Source organism: Narcine bancroftii, chromosome 9 (assembly GCF_036971445.1).
Source record: "Narcine bancroftii isolate sNarBan1 chromosome 9, sNarBan1.hap1, whole genome shotgun sequence".
Lineage (NCBI taxonomy): Eukaryota > Metazoa > Chordata > Chondrichthyes > Torpediniformes > Narcinidae > Narcine > Narcine bancroftii.
The window spans coordinates 75,276,006-75,290,414 of record NC_091477.1 but is presented as its reverse complement, the minus strand read 5'-3'; the positions used below and the strand labels follow the sequence as shown (position 1 = coordinate 75,290,414).

General features: G+C 42.6%; 1 protein-coding gene across 10 annotated transcripts in view; it reads right to left on the bottom strand.

Annotated features, from left to right (window-relative positions):
* Positions 1-14,409, bottom strand: part of LOC138742290 (S-arrestin-like) — a 107,380-nt gene that overhangs the window by 63,909 nt on the left and 29,062 nt on the right. The window lies entirely within an intron of this gene.

Here is a 14,409-nt window from a genome sequence, read left to right as displayed (position 1 = left end):
CTGGGGAAAACCATAAGGGTCGTAAGGAGAATGCACAAACTTCTTGCAGACAGTGCCAGATTCAAACCCGGGTTGATGGGCTAACCGTTATGCTAACTGTGTCATCCAAATGTGTGGCCCCAAACTTAATAATATGTTTGTAGCATCTGAAAACATTCTCTTTTCTTGCTAACTAGTGAGTTAACTGCTGGAAACAGAAAAGTTGCCTCTGATCAAACTCTACACAATGAAGCTGAGCTACTTCATCTTCCTTTCTTTTTATTCTCTATTCCCATTCCTTTCTCTCCCTCTAATAAAGACGCCATTCCTCAAATTCCTATTCTCCTCCGAAGGCTCCATAAGAACGATCTAATCTCCTAGAGCCTCTTTCATGTTCTCAGTTGTTTCAAGTTTCTGAAGTACAATTACTGTCGCAATTTAGAAAACCTGAGAAGCAATTTTTTCCACAGCGAGTTCCTGTAAACTGTGTTAAGGTTCCTGTAGCTTGGTTTTATGTGGTTTTTTTTTAATGATAAATAGCTTCAAAATTATTTCACTTGGATGTCCAAGATGAATTAAAATCACAACCAAAAGCCAGCAGTATACAGGATGCTCCATGTTTAGTGTCGATTACTCTAAAGCTGTTTGTAAAAGCAGAGAGAGAAAATGGAAGCAAATTCATGAATATGAGATCATGCAACACCATTTTCTTTCCTGCCATTAACAGAACCTCACACCAGTGAGATAACAGAGTTCTAACTCTGTAACCGCCCTCTGTATGAGTTTTACTGCTGTACTGTCAAATACAGGGTCCAGCATGTCAACCCATACATCGAGTATGGGCTGTATTCAATCTTTCTCAGTGTACCTCGGTACATATGACAATAAACTTGAATTTAAACTTAAATAACAAGGTTCAGAATAACTTTCTCAACTTTTCTTTGTATAACAACATGTTGCTAGTGTCAGTCCAGTGTTGTGCAAGTTGTTGCAGTTTGGCAACTTCGAGCACAGCAGTACAATTTTTGAATATTTTGAAGTGACAACTAAAGCTCTTTCAGTCACTGCAGAACATTACTATGAAATAAAAGGATCCTGTATTGTTGGAAATTGGGTCGCGTTGTGACTGTGAATAAGCTGCACACAGACTGTAGATCAAGCACAAGTAGACAGTCAGGGGAGAACAGGTGAAGGAACCACCTGGGAGAAACTTCAAGGGTAATGATGGCAGCAGGTGATTGAGTACAATTTCTGACATTACAGTTGCATAGTTTTTATCAATAGTCTGAGTGTAGGCAAAAGACCTCTGTGATGTTTCTTTTATTGTAATTGACTTGGGCTCTTTTATAACAACTATATTTTATTAGCTACAGTATACATACGACCTCGTGGAGGCATCCATTTGAATCTGCTCCTAGTTACAACAACTAGTGTCCGACTCTCTCTAGTGGTCAGGATTATCATTAACACTCTACCTTTACATCCTGTTATGCATAGAGGAAATGTGTGCCCCCCCACCACCACCTGTCTGGAATGTGTGCATTGCAGTTGGTCATGTGTCTTCCCCATCTGGAATTTATTTGGAAGTCACATCACCTGTCAGTCAAGGTTGGACTCCAGCCACTAATTACATCACCTGTCAGTCAAGGTTGGACTCCAGCCACTAATTACATCACCTGTCAGTCAAGGTTGGACTCCAGGCATTAATTAGTACACACCTTGCCATTGGCTAATTCAAATCACTCAACATCACTATTGGCTAGACACACCGATTAGCACTGTATTTAGCACCAGCACAGAGCGCATTTCTCTCTCTTTGCCTCTTGGTGATATCTCTATTCGCCGCACCATGCCAGGTCGCTACTGTGGTTGCCGCTTGGAAAGGTCACAGGTAAGGTGTGCACTGCACTGACTGCGACAGATCAATACTTGCAGTAGAGTTGCACCTTTTGGCGATTAAGGATCTGGGAGTGTGTGTATACCCCTGCATGTAGAGTATGTACCAGAGCTGCCTCCCAATGATTAGGGGTCCGGGAGGGTGTGTAGGACCCCTGCTTATAGTGTGTGAATGTCAACTCCATCGGTGTGAATTAGTAATTGTGTACTGTTTAACATTTCCCCAAGGTCTTTTATAAATTGTGAATGTATTTTATTCCCATTACAATTTTCCCATGCTCATCTATAAATTGTTGTGTATTAAAAAAGTTGTGTGTGATGCCAAACCCTTGTGGCCAGACTCGTCTCTCCGTGAAACCACTGAACCTGATACTCTTTCTCAACACAACAAATGGAGCTGCGAGCCAGATTCAAGAGTTATAACTGGACACATGTGGAGTTTTAACCATGTGGGAGTGGGAGACTGGTTTAACCATGCAGGAGATTGTATTGATAACTGTGTGTGTGGGTGTACTGTTGGATACATGGTTTATTGTGTATCTGCTCACCTACGAGGCAGCAGGAGGCAACCCACAAGTAGGAAAGGGGCCCTGGGGACGGAATTTAAAATCCCCGGGTGGACCAATGACCATCAGGGATTCAGTGGTGTGGCTGTCAAGCAAGGCCAAATGATTGAGATGATGGGTTGGACCCCCATGGGCAGAAAATAGGGCTCCATTTGGTCTCCCACCTGGAGTTACCGGGGTTTCCCGAGGCTGGGGAGAGGCATAGTTATTGATATCCCGACTTAGGCGCCAGTGAGATATCACGTCTGAGCTAAGTGTCCAGAAAGATAGGGAACTAGAATCCCTGCAACTTAAGTGTTGGGAACTGCAAAAGACAATGCAGACTGCACAAGGGCAAGTGACCTGGAAAGATAGGGAGATAAAATCCCTGCAACATGAACATTGGGAACTTCAAGAGCCACTGAGGAAACTGAGTCCCGTGGCACACCTCCTCCTCCTCCTCCTCCTCCTCCCTGCGTGCCCAAGCCTTTATCAGCCCGACCAATGACAACGAGGGCATCTGTCAACCTTCCAAATCAGGGAGGTGGCCCCCCTTGTCCAGCAGCAGGAGAGGATCAACAGGTGGATGGCAGATGGGTATGTGTGGATGGATGATGATGACCCCAAGGAAACTGAGTCCCATGGCACACTTCCTTCCCCCCGTGTGCCAGTGCCTTTACAAACCTGACTAGTGACCGTGTAGTCCCAGGTCTCCCATGTGGGCACCCCGCAGACTCTCCAAAGGGGGAAGGTAGCCAAAAATGGAGGGACCTCAAGGTGGTCATTATGAGATAATGGAGCCCCAGGACTGGACTGGTATGGGTCTGACCTGGCGAGAGGACCGCTAGGTGAACACTTAGCCATGCCATTGCTTCATTTTGGAGACGAGGGGGATCCCACTTCCCTTCTCTTTCATTGGGAAGCAAGCGCCCTGATTGGTCTGTCTTACCAGCTGACAATTGCCAATGCCTTGTGGGCACCACCAGAGGGAGTTGATAATGGCACCACACCATGGGAACAGGTGGTGACTGCAGTCCAAGTCAGGTTTCCTGTGCTCCTAGAATGGGGTCGACATGCTGGCTTCAGTGGCACACCATTGGTCCAGCTCTGATAGCTCAGTGGGTTGAGCACTGGTAAACCAGGGGTCGTGAGTTCAATCCTTGCTGGGCTTCATTTCTGTGAGAGGCACTGGACAAATTTGTGATTCTCTCTTCCTTATGGTAGACAAAGTTAAAGAATTTCATGTATGTTACATTCTAAATGTAGTATTACATGACATTAATGGAACCTTTAGCTTTAATGTTGGTGTGGGGATATGGATTGTTAGGGAGTGGGCACTGATCATAGGGTCCTACAGGGGCACCCACAAGCAACACCTCCCAGGGTGCCTTGGTGGCTTATTTAATCACTGATGCATGCCCTGACCTTAGAAGGGTGGTCTTGCCCCTCATGTGACTGGCAACCAGGAAAGCAGTCTGGGAATCCATTACCCTCCTGGAACGATCAGATTACATGAAGCAGAGAGCTCCCACTCAAGGTTTCAGGGATGAAGGGAAGTTTGGCAATGTCACCCTGCCACTGACTTATGGAGACACGTGTGCTCTCTGGAGAAAGCATTGTGGGGGGATGCCCCGTGGGTGTGGAACTTCCCATGCACTGCCCATTCTGACCTGGTCTAGCCTCCCCTCTGGTCTTCCCCCACTGGAGGAGCCCTCTGCCTAATCTATCTTTGAGCTCTCCCATCCACCCCCCCCCCCCCCACACACAAGAGAAGACTACTCTTCAAGCAATTCCTCCTCGATGTGAGGGTCTATGAAACGTTCATCTCAACAGACTACTGCGATCGAATCACAACAGTGGCCACTACACCGGCTGTTTAAGTCAAGAACTGGCTTTTGCCACTTATGCAAAACTTCCTATCCAAGACAGGCAACAGTTGTTGCCATGGTAACCCAAACCTCAGCATTGGACATTTGAGTGCACCTATTGTAATTTGCATTACAAGCACGGACTTTGTAATGAACCTTTTGTGGGTTTTTTCTCTTTTCTTCAATCACCCTAAGCCAGTGGTTCTCAACCTTTTTCTTTCCACTCACAGACCACTTTAAATAATCACGGTACCATCAGTGCACTGTGATTAGGAAGGGATTACTTAAGGTGGTCTGTGAGTGGGAGGCGAAGGTTGAGAATCACTCGTCTAGACCCAATTGTTACTGAAATATTTTTTCTTGAGAAAAATTGTCATTGGCTCATTTCCTTTGGAGTAATGAAACCGTGCACATAACGAGTCAATGAGGTACGATTAAAACAATGGTTCTCAAACTTTTTCTTCCCACCCACTTACCACCTTAAGCAATCCCTTACTAATTACAGAGCACCATGGCATAGGGATTAAAGTGGTATGCGAGTGGAAAGAAAAGGGTTGAGAACGACTGCCCTAAACTATAATAATGAAGCCTTATAAGTAATGTCGGAGTTGAAATTACAATTTATACATTCATAGACACAATTTTTAGATTCATATTTACAATTTGTAGATGAAAAGTTACAGTTCATAAGTAGTCCATCATTGATCAAACCATGTTAAGAAATGTTATATTTATTTTGTTTCACTTGACAATGGCAGCATCACCCCAGAACTCCCATTTAAAAAAAAACACCTCATGGGTTTGGGGCTTTGGGAGCTTTTATTTAAAAACACTAAATTGGCTAACTTTCAGATCTGACACCTGCTGGGTATCCAACATCGGTGCTTGTGGCATCAGTTAGAAGAGAACATGAGAAGGAATGGTGTCCTGGTGTCAAACGATAGCACAGAAAATTGGGGCAATCTGAGTGCACCCTAAAAATACATCTGTTGGCCTGCCCCTAGCCTCACCATGGGTTGGCACAGCAACATACATCTGGCCTAGGTGCTTAGGGAGGCCAGGGCTAAGAGAGGGCTCTGGCATCTTGCACTGCCTGCTCGCAGACAGTGGTAAGGGTGCTCACATTTGCCAGCCAAGGTGGAGAAACAAGACATTTGAGTCAGTGACCAAATATATTCCTTTTTCAACCCTCCCCTCTGACACTGGGGAGCATCTCCCACAGCAGCCTGCACCATTGGTGCACAGTGACCCTGTCTGGTTGGGGGTGGGGGGGAGGGTTGCTGGTAATTATGTGCCTTGTCCAGCATACAGAAGACACTTGTATATGGAGGAAATGTGGCCTCCCTGCCTGTCTGGAATGCATGTATTGTGGGTGGTCACATGTCCACCCCATCTGGAATTTATTCATAAGTTACTTCACTTGTCAGTCAAGGTTGGAGTCCGACCACTAATTAGTACATGCCTTGCCATTGGCGAATTCAAATCACTCAGCATCACTATTGGCTATCATAGATTAGCATTATATTTAGCACCAGCATGGAGCACATTTCTCTCTCTCTGTCTCCTGGTGATAGCCCCTGTGCGCAGCTTGATTCCAAGTTGAATCTGTGGGCATCACTTGGAAGGATCACAGGTAAGGTCACACTGAAGGTGAGCTGTAGCATTGGTATAGATCAATACTTGCAGTAAAGTCGCACCTCAAGACAATCAGGGGTCTGAGAATATGTGTATACCCCTGCGTGTACAATGTGTACTTGAGCCACCTCCCAATGATCAGGGGTCCAGGAAGGTTTGTAGAACCCCTGCTTATTCTTCTTTGGCTTGGCTTCACGGATGAAGATTTATGGAGGGGGTAAATGTCCACGTCAGCTGCAGGCTCGTTTGTGGCTGACAAGTCCGATGCGGGACAGACAGACACGGTTGCAGTGGTTGCAGGGGAAAATTGGTTGGTTGGGGTTGGGTGTTGGGTTTTTCCTCCTTTGCCTTTTGTCAGTGAGGTGGGCTCTGCGGTCTTCTTCAAAGGAGGTTGCTGCCCGCCGAACTGTGAAGCGCCAAGATGCACGGTTTGAGGCGATATCAGCCCACTGGTGGTGGTCAATGTGGCAGGCACCAAGAGATTTCTTTAGGCAGTCCTTGTACCTTTTCTTTGGTGCACTTCTGTCACGGTGGCCAGTGGAGAGCTCGCCATATAACACGATCTTGGGAAGGCGATGGTCCTCCATTCTGGAGACGTGACCCACCCAGCGCAGCTGGATCTTCAGCAGCATGGACTCGATGCTGTCGACCTCTGCCATCTCGAGTACTTCGACGTTAGGGATGAAAGTGCTCCAATGAATGTTGAGGATGGAGCGGAGACAACGCTGGTGGAAGCATTCTAGGAGCCGTAGGTGATGCTGGTAGAGGACCCATGATTCGGAGCCGAACAGGAGTGTGGGTATGACAACGGCTCTGTATACGCTTTGAGGTTATTCAGTTGGTTGTTTTTCCAGACTCTTTTGTGTAGTCTTCCAAAGGTGCTATTTGCCTTGGCGAATCTGTTGTCTATCTCGTTGTCGATCCTTGCATCTGATGAAATGGTGCACCCGAGATAGGTAAACTGGTTGACTGTTTTGAGTTTTGTGTGCCTGATGGAGATGTGGGGGGGCTGATAGTCATGGTGGGGAGCTGGCTGATGGAGGACCTCAGTTTTCTTCAGGCTGACTTCCAGGCCAAACATTTTGGCAGTTTCCGCAAAACAGGACATCAAGCGCTGAAGAGCTGGCTCTGAATGGGCAACTAAAGCGGCATCGTCTGCAAAGAGTAGTTCACGGACAAGTTTCTCTTGTGTCTTGGTGTGAGCTTGCAGGCGCCTCAGATTGAAGAGACTGCCATCCGTGCGGTACCGGATGTAAACATCGTCTTCATTGTTGAGGTCTTTCATGGCTTGGTTCAGCATCATGCTGAAGAAGATTGTGTGAATTAATAATTGTGTACTGTTTAATATTTTCCCACAGACTATTATAAATTGTTCATGTGTGTGTTTTATTCCTGTTATGATTTTCTCTCACTCTTTTATCAATTGTTGTGTTAATTAAGTTACAAGAGTTTGCAAAGCCTTGTCAGTCTCATCTCTCTGTGAACCCACCGAACCTGATGCTCTTTCTCAACCCATCACATCGCCTTTCCTTAAGATGTTTAATCTAACAACATGACACACTAATACTGTATTCATTTCAAAGTTCAACACAAATGTAAATACAACATCAGCAGCACAAAATTTTTAAGTGTACACTTTTTCTTTTAGAGATTCAATCTCTCAGGTGCTTTAAATACACGTGTAGATCTTCTTAACACAGGTATTTGTGTCGGCTTTGCTGGTCCACTACTGTCTAGTGCTGGTGGTGCTTCCTCTGTTTCTGTCCAGACTGGATCTTCTGCATTTGTCTGTTCCTGCAGTGTCTGGCATTTGCAGCAGGCTCTTTCGATTCCTCCTCAGTATTTGACCATCTTCTGTTCTGACAGTGTAGAATCTTGGAACAGTAGCCTTTTTGTCCCAGGTGTTGGAATTTCTGAGTCATGTTGTGCCAGTGGCCCTAAGCTTCTTGCTGACTTGTCGTAGTTTGCTTTCTGTCTTCATTGTAGGCAGTTTTTTTTCCATTCAACATCTTGGTTCTTCTTTATGCCTGCAGAGTAGGGAAGTGTGGTGCATAGTCTATGTTCCATCAGAAGCTCAATGGGTGACAAGACATGTTCAAGTGGTGAAGCTCTGTAACTCAATAGAGATAGATACAAATCTAATTCACTATCTAGTGTTTTCTTCAGCAACTGTTTAACTATGTGAACTTCTTTTCTCTGCTTTACTGTTTGCAGAGGACTTGGTCACATGTCAAAAATCATACTCTTCTGCAAAGTTCTGGAATTCTCTACAGCTGTAGCATAGTCCAGTGTCACTGAGGCAATTTGAGGAATTCCATATTTTGCAAAGATCAATTTCATATATTGATCACACAAGCAGCAAACCTGCTAGGAAGCAATGCAATAGTTCAATAGGTAGTCAATAACCAGCAAGTAATTATTTCCATCCAAATGGAACATATGAGTCCCAGCTTTCTGCAATGGTTCCATTGGTAAGTCAGTTATGAAGATGGGTTCCTTTGTCTGCTCTGCATGATGTTTCAAATAGGTCTCACAGCTTGAAACCATCCTCTTGACTTGGTTTAAGTTTTCACATACTTTGTCACCAAGCAGTGATTCATTCCACCTGGGACTATTGTGAATCTGAGGTGGTGCTATTTATCTTTAACCTTCACCTTGAGTTACAACATTACATGTTGATTCTCTGTCCATTTCAGGCTTTGATCTGTACAGGATTTGCATGGGTGTATGGCTTTATCTTCATGGCCCTGATGACCTATTCACAGATCAAATTGACCTTTGTCCCTGTGTCCAGCTTGAAAGGAATATTTGTTCCATTTGTATGCAATGACACAGTCCACTTATCCTGCTCAACTGTTCACCCTTGGCTATTTAGTGTCTGTTGGCTTATAGTCTCTCTGCACTACCATGTCAATGAAAAGTATATCACTGAGAGCAGTTTCTTCTATAGTGTGCATTCCTTCAGTTCTCTTTTGTTTCCCTTTGGAAAAACATTGCTTTGTGAAATTATTCTGCCCTTTGCACTTATTACAGGCTTTTCCAGGGTCTGGGCATTGTTTGGAGCATATTGAGTGCCACATTGTTTACAATTAAATGTCTCCATCTTTTTGTTGTTTCCTAGATCTCATTTTTTGTTTGTGTGTCCAGACACTGTGACTACAACTCTGCCTTCAATTTCACTGGCATTTGGACTATTACCAAACATTTTTGGATGCTGCAGAGCTATATCACTGGCATGGCATATCTTCACAGCTCCAGCTAAGGGAAGTTCTGTCTCTTACAGCAAGCTCTCTCTCACTTTCCTATCACTAATTCCAAACACAATTTTATCACTGATCATTGAATTCATGCAGCGATCCAAAATTGCATGTTCTTTCTTTTAGTTTTAAGTCCTTTAAGAAAGTATCAAAGTTCTCTGCCTCCAGGTGTGTGTATGCACAAAACGTGTACCTCTCGAACATATAATATTTATTTGGTTTACAGTATTCATCAGACATCTTGATAACCTTGTCGAACTTGCCCTGGGAAGCTACCTTGGCAAAACAAATTTGTTGAAAACCTCTAGTGCTTGAGGTCCCACCATTCTAAGTAGTAGTGCAATCTTCCATGCATCAGGTTTACAATTGAGTCCAATTTCAGGTACAGCATAAATTGTTGTTTGATCAACCTCCAATCATGGTCAACATTTCCAATCCAATTTTCAGCATCAAAACCATTTATACTCTATTTTCTGCTGCTATCAACTGATTCTTGCTCTGCACACTCCTGGTGTTTCTTCCACTCCTGGTGTTTCTTCCACTCCTGGTGTTTCTTCCACTCCTGGTGTTTCTTCCACTCCTGGTGTTTCTTCCACTCCTGGTGTTTCTTCCACTCCTGGTGTTTCTTCCACTCCTGGTGTTTCTTCCACTCCTGGTGTTTCTTCCACTCCTGGTGTTTCTTCCACTCCTGGTGTTTCTTCCACTCCTGGTGTTTCTTCCACTCCTGGTGTTTCTTCCACTCCTGGTGTTTCTTCCACTCCTGGTGTTTCTTCCACTCCTGGTGTTTCTTCCACTCCTGGTGTTTCTTCCACTCCTGGTGTTTCTTCCACTCCTGGTGTTTCTTCCACTCCTGGTGTTTCTTCCACTCCTGGTGTTTCTTCCACTCCTGGTGTTTCTTCCACTCCTGGTGTTTCTTCCACTCCTGGTGTTTCTTCCACTCCTGGTGTTTCTTCCACTCCTGGTGTTTCTTCCACTCCTGGTGTTTCTTCCACTCCTGGTGTTTCTTCCACTCCTGGTGTTTCTTCCACTCCTGGTGTTTCTTCCACTCCTGGTGTTTCTTCCACTCCTGGTGTTTCTTCCACTCCTGGTGTTTCTTCCACTCCTGGTGTTTCTTCCACTACCATGCACACTCCTGGTACCATGTGATGTTTCTTTTATTGTAATAAAGAAACTTGGGTTCTTTTATAACAACTATACTTTATTATACACAACCTCATGGAAGCATCCATTTTGAATCTGCTCCGAGCTGCAACAATTCATCTCTAACTCCCTCTAGTGGTCAGGATTATAACAAGCACTCTATTACAACCTCATAGAATTAAAATGTGAGCTTTCTTAATAGCAGGAAAATTAACCTATCTCTATACTGTGCTTAGAGATCATAACCATCAAACACCAAAGTTAGGACAATGTGATGCACAGCAACATTCTAAAACTTTCTGAGGCCAAAATCCCAGACACACAAAATTAATATTGAGAGGACTAACTATATATGCAAATACCCTAGATATTGATGGACAAAACAAATATATCTGACTGTCTGGTGTAGGAAGGGGCAAGATAATCAATCTGGAGTCTTCCTTGGTCTTTGTCACAATGGTGCAAAATCTCGTATCTGAAGTTATTTGATTTGATGCAGGCGAATTAACATATCTGCTGTCCGTGCAGAAACCATGGAAACTGGGTAATTTAAGTTTAATAACTAAATGAATCTGTAACAAAATGCCAACATCTTTAATAATGAAATAATCCTTTTGTCATAGAAAATAATGATAAAGGGAGGTAATTTAGCAACAATTTGTAAATCACCTCTGCAACTTCCTAGAGCGTGTACCAATAACAAATCAAGGTCCCTGTGTTTTTTCCACAACTCTCAGGATCCCTCTCTTCCATTTATTATATTTTTTAGCTTTGTCACACTTGCCCAAATACATTGCCCCATGTTTCTCTGCATTTAATTCCTCTCGCCACTTTTTGTCCAAATGATCAACCTATTCATATCTTTCTTCAGTCCAAAGCATTCGACCCATCAACCACATGACTAGTTGTTTTAATTACATGTGAACTTCTTTATTATGTCTCTTACATTTAAGTCTAAATAATCAATCTACTGTATACTACAAAGAGCAAAGTATTGAGCCCTGTAGAACTCTGCTGGAAACAAATTTCCATTCATAAAAATGCCATCTAACCATTCCCATTTGCTTTCTGCTACTGAAATAATTTTGAATCCATTTTTCCACTCTGGATCCCATCAATCACTTGGGATTTTGTCAAAAGACTATAAAATCCATGTAAACTAATGTCTTGTTCTCATTGGCTCCTAAAGAGACTCAGTCAAGCTGGTCAGATACCGCATTCCTTAAGAAATCATATTGACCACCATTTGATTCAATTAAATCCATTTATTTTAAGTAAAAGTGTATATTATCCTTTGGAATTGATTTCAATAATTTAACCATCATCAAAATTAAATTAATAGCCCTGTAACTTTTTGCCAGGTAATTCCTTTTCAAATCATTACATATGTTATAGCAGTCTATTAAACATCCGACCGATTCCAGGGAGAATTGGAAATCGATGATCAGATCTTGCACATTATCTTGCTTCTTTCATCGTGTCCTTGTTGACTTATCTACTTTATTTAAATATCTTTGTGTCAGCATTTCACAATCTTTTTAATAATAAAATCCCTTTCTTTTGTGAACAGACATGAAGTATTTCCTGATGAACCACTGGAGATGCATTGTCTCTACATACGTTCAATGTTTGATTTCTAATTTTATTTTCTTTCCTTAGTTACCCATTGCTCTTTACATCTTTGGATTTCTGTATCAGTACTCTTTCACATTTGCTCTTTGTGTTCTGTATTGTCTGCTTCATTTCACCTTTACTCTCTTGGGGAAATGGGAATTGAGGAAGAAATGGAGTAAGTAAGAAAATTAAAAGCTGAATATTTGAGAAAAGAGATCCAATAGGAGGTGAAAATGTTTGTTACTCTACGATGTATGCTGAAATAGATGAATCAACCCTTTTTTTGCATATAGCAAATAGCAAATTGCATTAGCTGTGAAACAACAGGAAGATTTGATTTAGTTTTACTCTGCAGTATTAAGAAAACTATTGAACAGGCTTACATAAATTGAGAATCTGGGCTGAGAAATGGCAAATGATGGTGAAGCTGATGAGAATAAGGAAAGTGATTAACTGCTGGAATAATTTACAAGTGTGCTAACGGGATGTTTATTGAATCCGTCCACACTGTGCACAGTAAATTTAAACAAACTGATGAAAATTTTTGGCTTGAAATGGCGACCATTTTTTTCCTCTCGCTGACTCTACTTGACCCACTGAGATCCTTCAGCAGATTGGATTTGGCTTTGTATTCCAATTTGCAGTTTATCGTCCATCACAAGATCCCGTTCTGAATTTATGTCGGGTATCAGTTCAGCCCTCTCTGGCATTGCATAGCTTATCTACAAACATTTATTTATACCAGAGTAGATAAGACTGAGAAAATATCTTGATCAAGCATTCAAGGTCCTAAGCAGATGGTTGAAGTATACTCAACACATCATGTGCTGGGAATGGACCCGGACAATTCATTCAGAGAGCAATAAATTTTTGGAGTGAACCGGTCAGGGAGATGATCAATGATGAACAAGCCAGTTATTCTGAGAGAGAAAACAAAAGCAATTGTGAAATGGAAGACGTGCTTTGAGATTTGAGTTTGGCGAATAAAAGATGAATGTCCTTCTAGACCAGCATATTCCTGTGTTCGACCTCCTCTATTAGAATAGGAACAGAGAAATCAGAATTGACTTCAGGCATTTGAACTGCAAGGTGGAAGTTGATTTGAACATATCTGATTCATGTGTATCTGATTCAAGTCAATACAATGAACACATGAAAAATGGCGCAAGTTTGTCTGCCCGGAACAAAATAAATGACACAAAGATGTATTTTCAGATTTTTATTCTAATTAGTACATTAGCCTATAGAAACATGTACCAGATAGGCTGATTCACACCTCTGACCCACGTGATGCAGCTGATGCATTGTTGGAGGATTTGGTCCATTTTATGACTTTCACCCATTGACACCATCTATCAGCTAAACATGTACAGCTAGAGAAGAAAATGCTTTCTCCAGAAACTAGTGTGAGTGTAAGCCTAAAAAGGAACCACACCCCAAAGCATCAGTCAACATACCTGAAATGTGATTTGTCTTTACATTCCCAAATTGATGAACATAGAAGAAAAATGATTCATGGCCAGAGTTTGAAGGGAAAAGGAAGAATTTCTGTTTTCATTTCTAGTTAGCAAATGGTATAATGGTTTGTTTGTAGTATAGCATAATAATAAAAAAAAACTACAAGCCTTGGCTCTGATTTTACAGCACATTTAAATCAATATTTTGGATGCTTCCTTTGTGAACTAGTTATCCTAATCGGTGATTATAGGTGAAAATATGACTGCAAGTAGTCATTACAGGCTTGAAGTTGGTGGGTATGAGTTTGCACTTTGGATTCTGTGGGATTTAAAGTGTTTTTTTTTTTGCCTCTATGATGGGGCTTCACTGGCATTAGGGGGACTGGGCTCCAGTGAATCAATTGCTGTGCTAGAATTGGAAGCAGTAATAGGAGCATGACCAGTGTTAGAGCCAGGGTCTGAACCCGAGCCGTCATCTGTGGGAGGTGGTGGGGTTCCTTCGTCAAAATAGGGATTGTAGTAATTAGCAATATCTGCAAAAGCCTCTGGGAATGTCGCCCTGGAAATGACTGGGTAGCAGGAATCAGGATAAAGGAGAAAGCCACTAAATGTGCTATCAGTATCCTGATCTGCAAATATACCATTAAAAGTAGTATCCTTCACTTGCAACCATATCTTGTCCCCTGCAGCAAGATGTATTATCACTGTTTGAGAAGCCTGATCCTGGGTCACCTTGTTAGCTGTTTTGATAATTAATTGACGATTTTTAAATAATCCCATTTTAACAGGATTTTTCAATATTGACAAATGGTAACTAAATAGATATGTCCCATTGACTGGGGCTATGTAAACTCCCACTGCAGGGTTGAAATGCCCCTGGTTATTGTAGAAGATTACAGTGAAGGGTATTGGGAAAAATGGGTTTGGCAACCCGTCTTTAGCATTTCGCCCAGCAGAGAAAGCTGATTGGATGGTAGGAACACATGGGCCAGGAGGTCCCTCCTCACCCTCTTTCCCC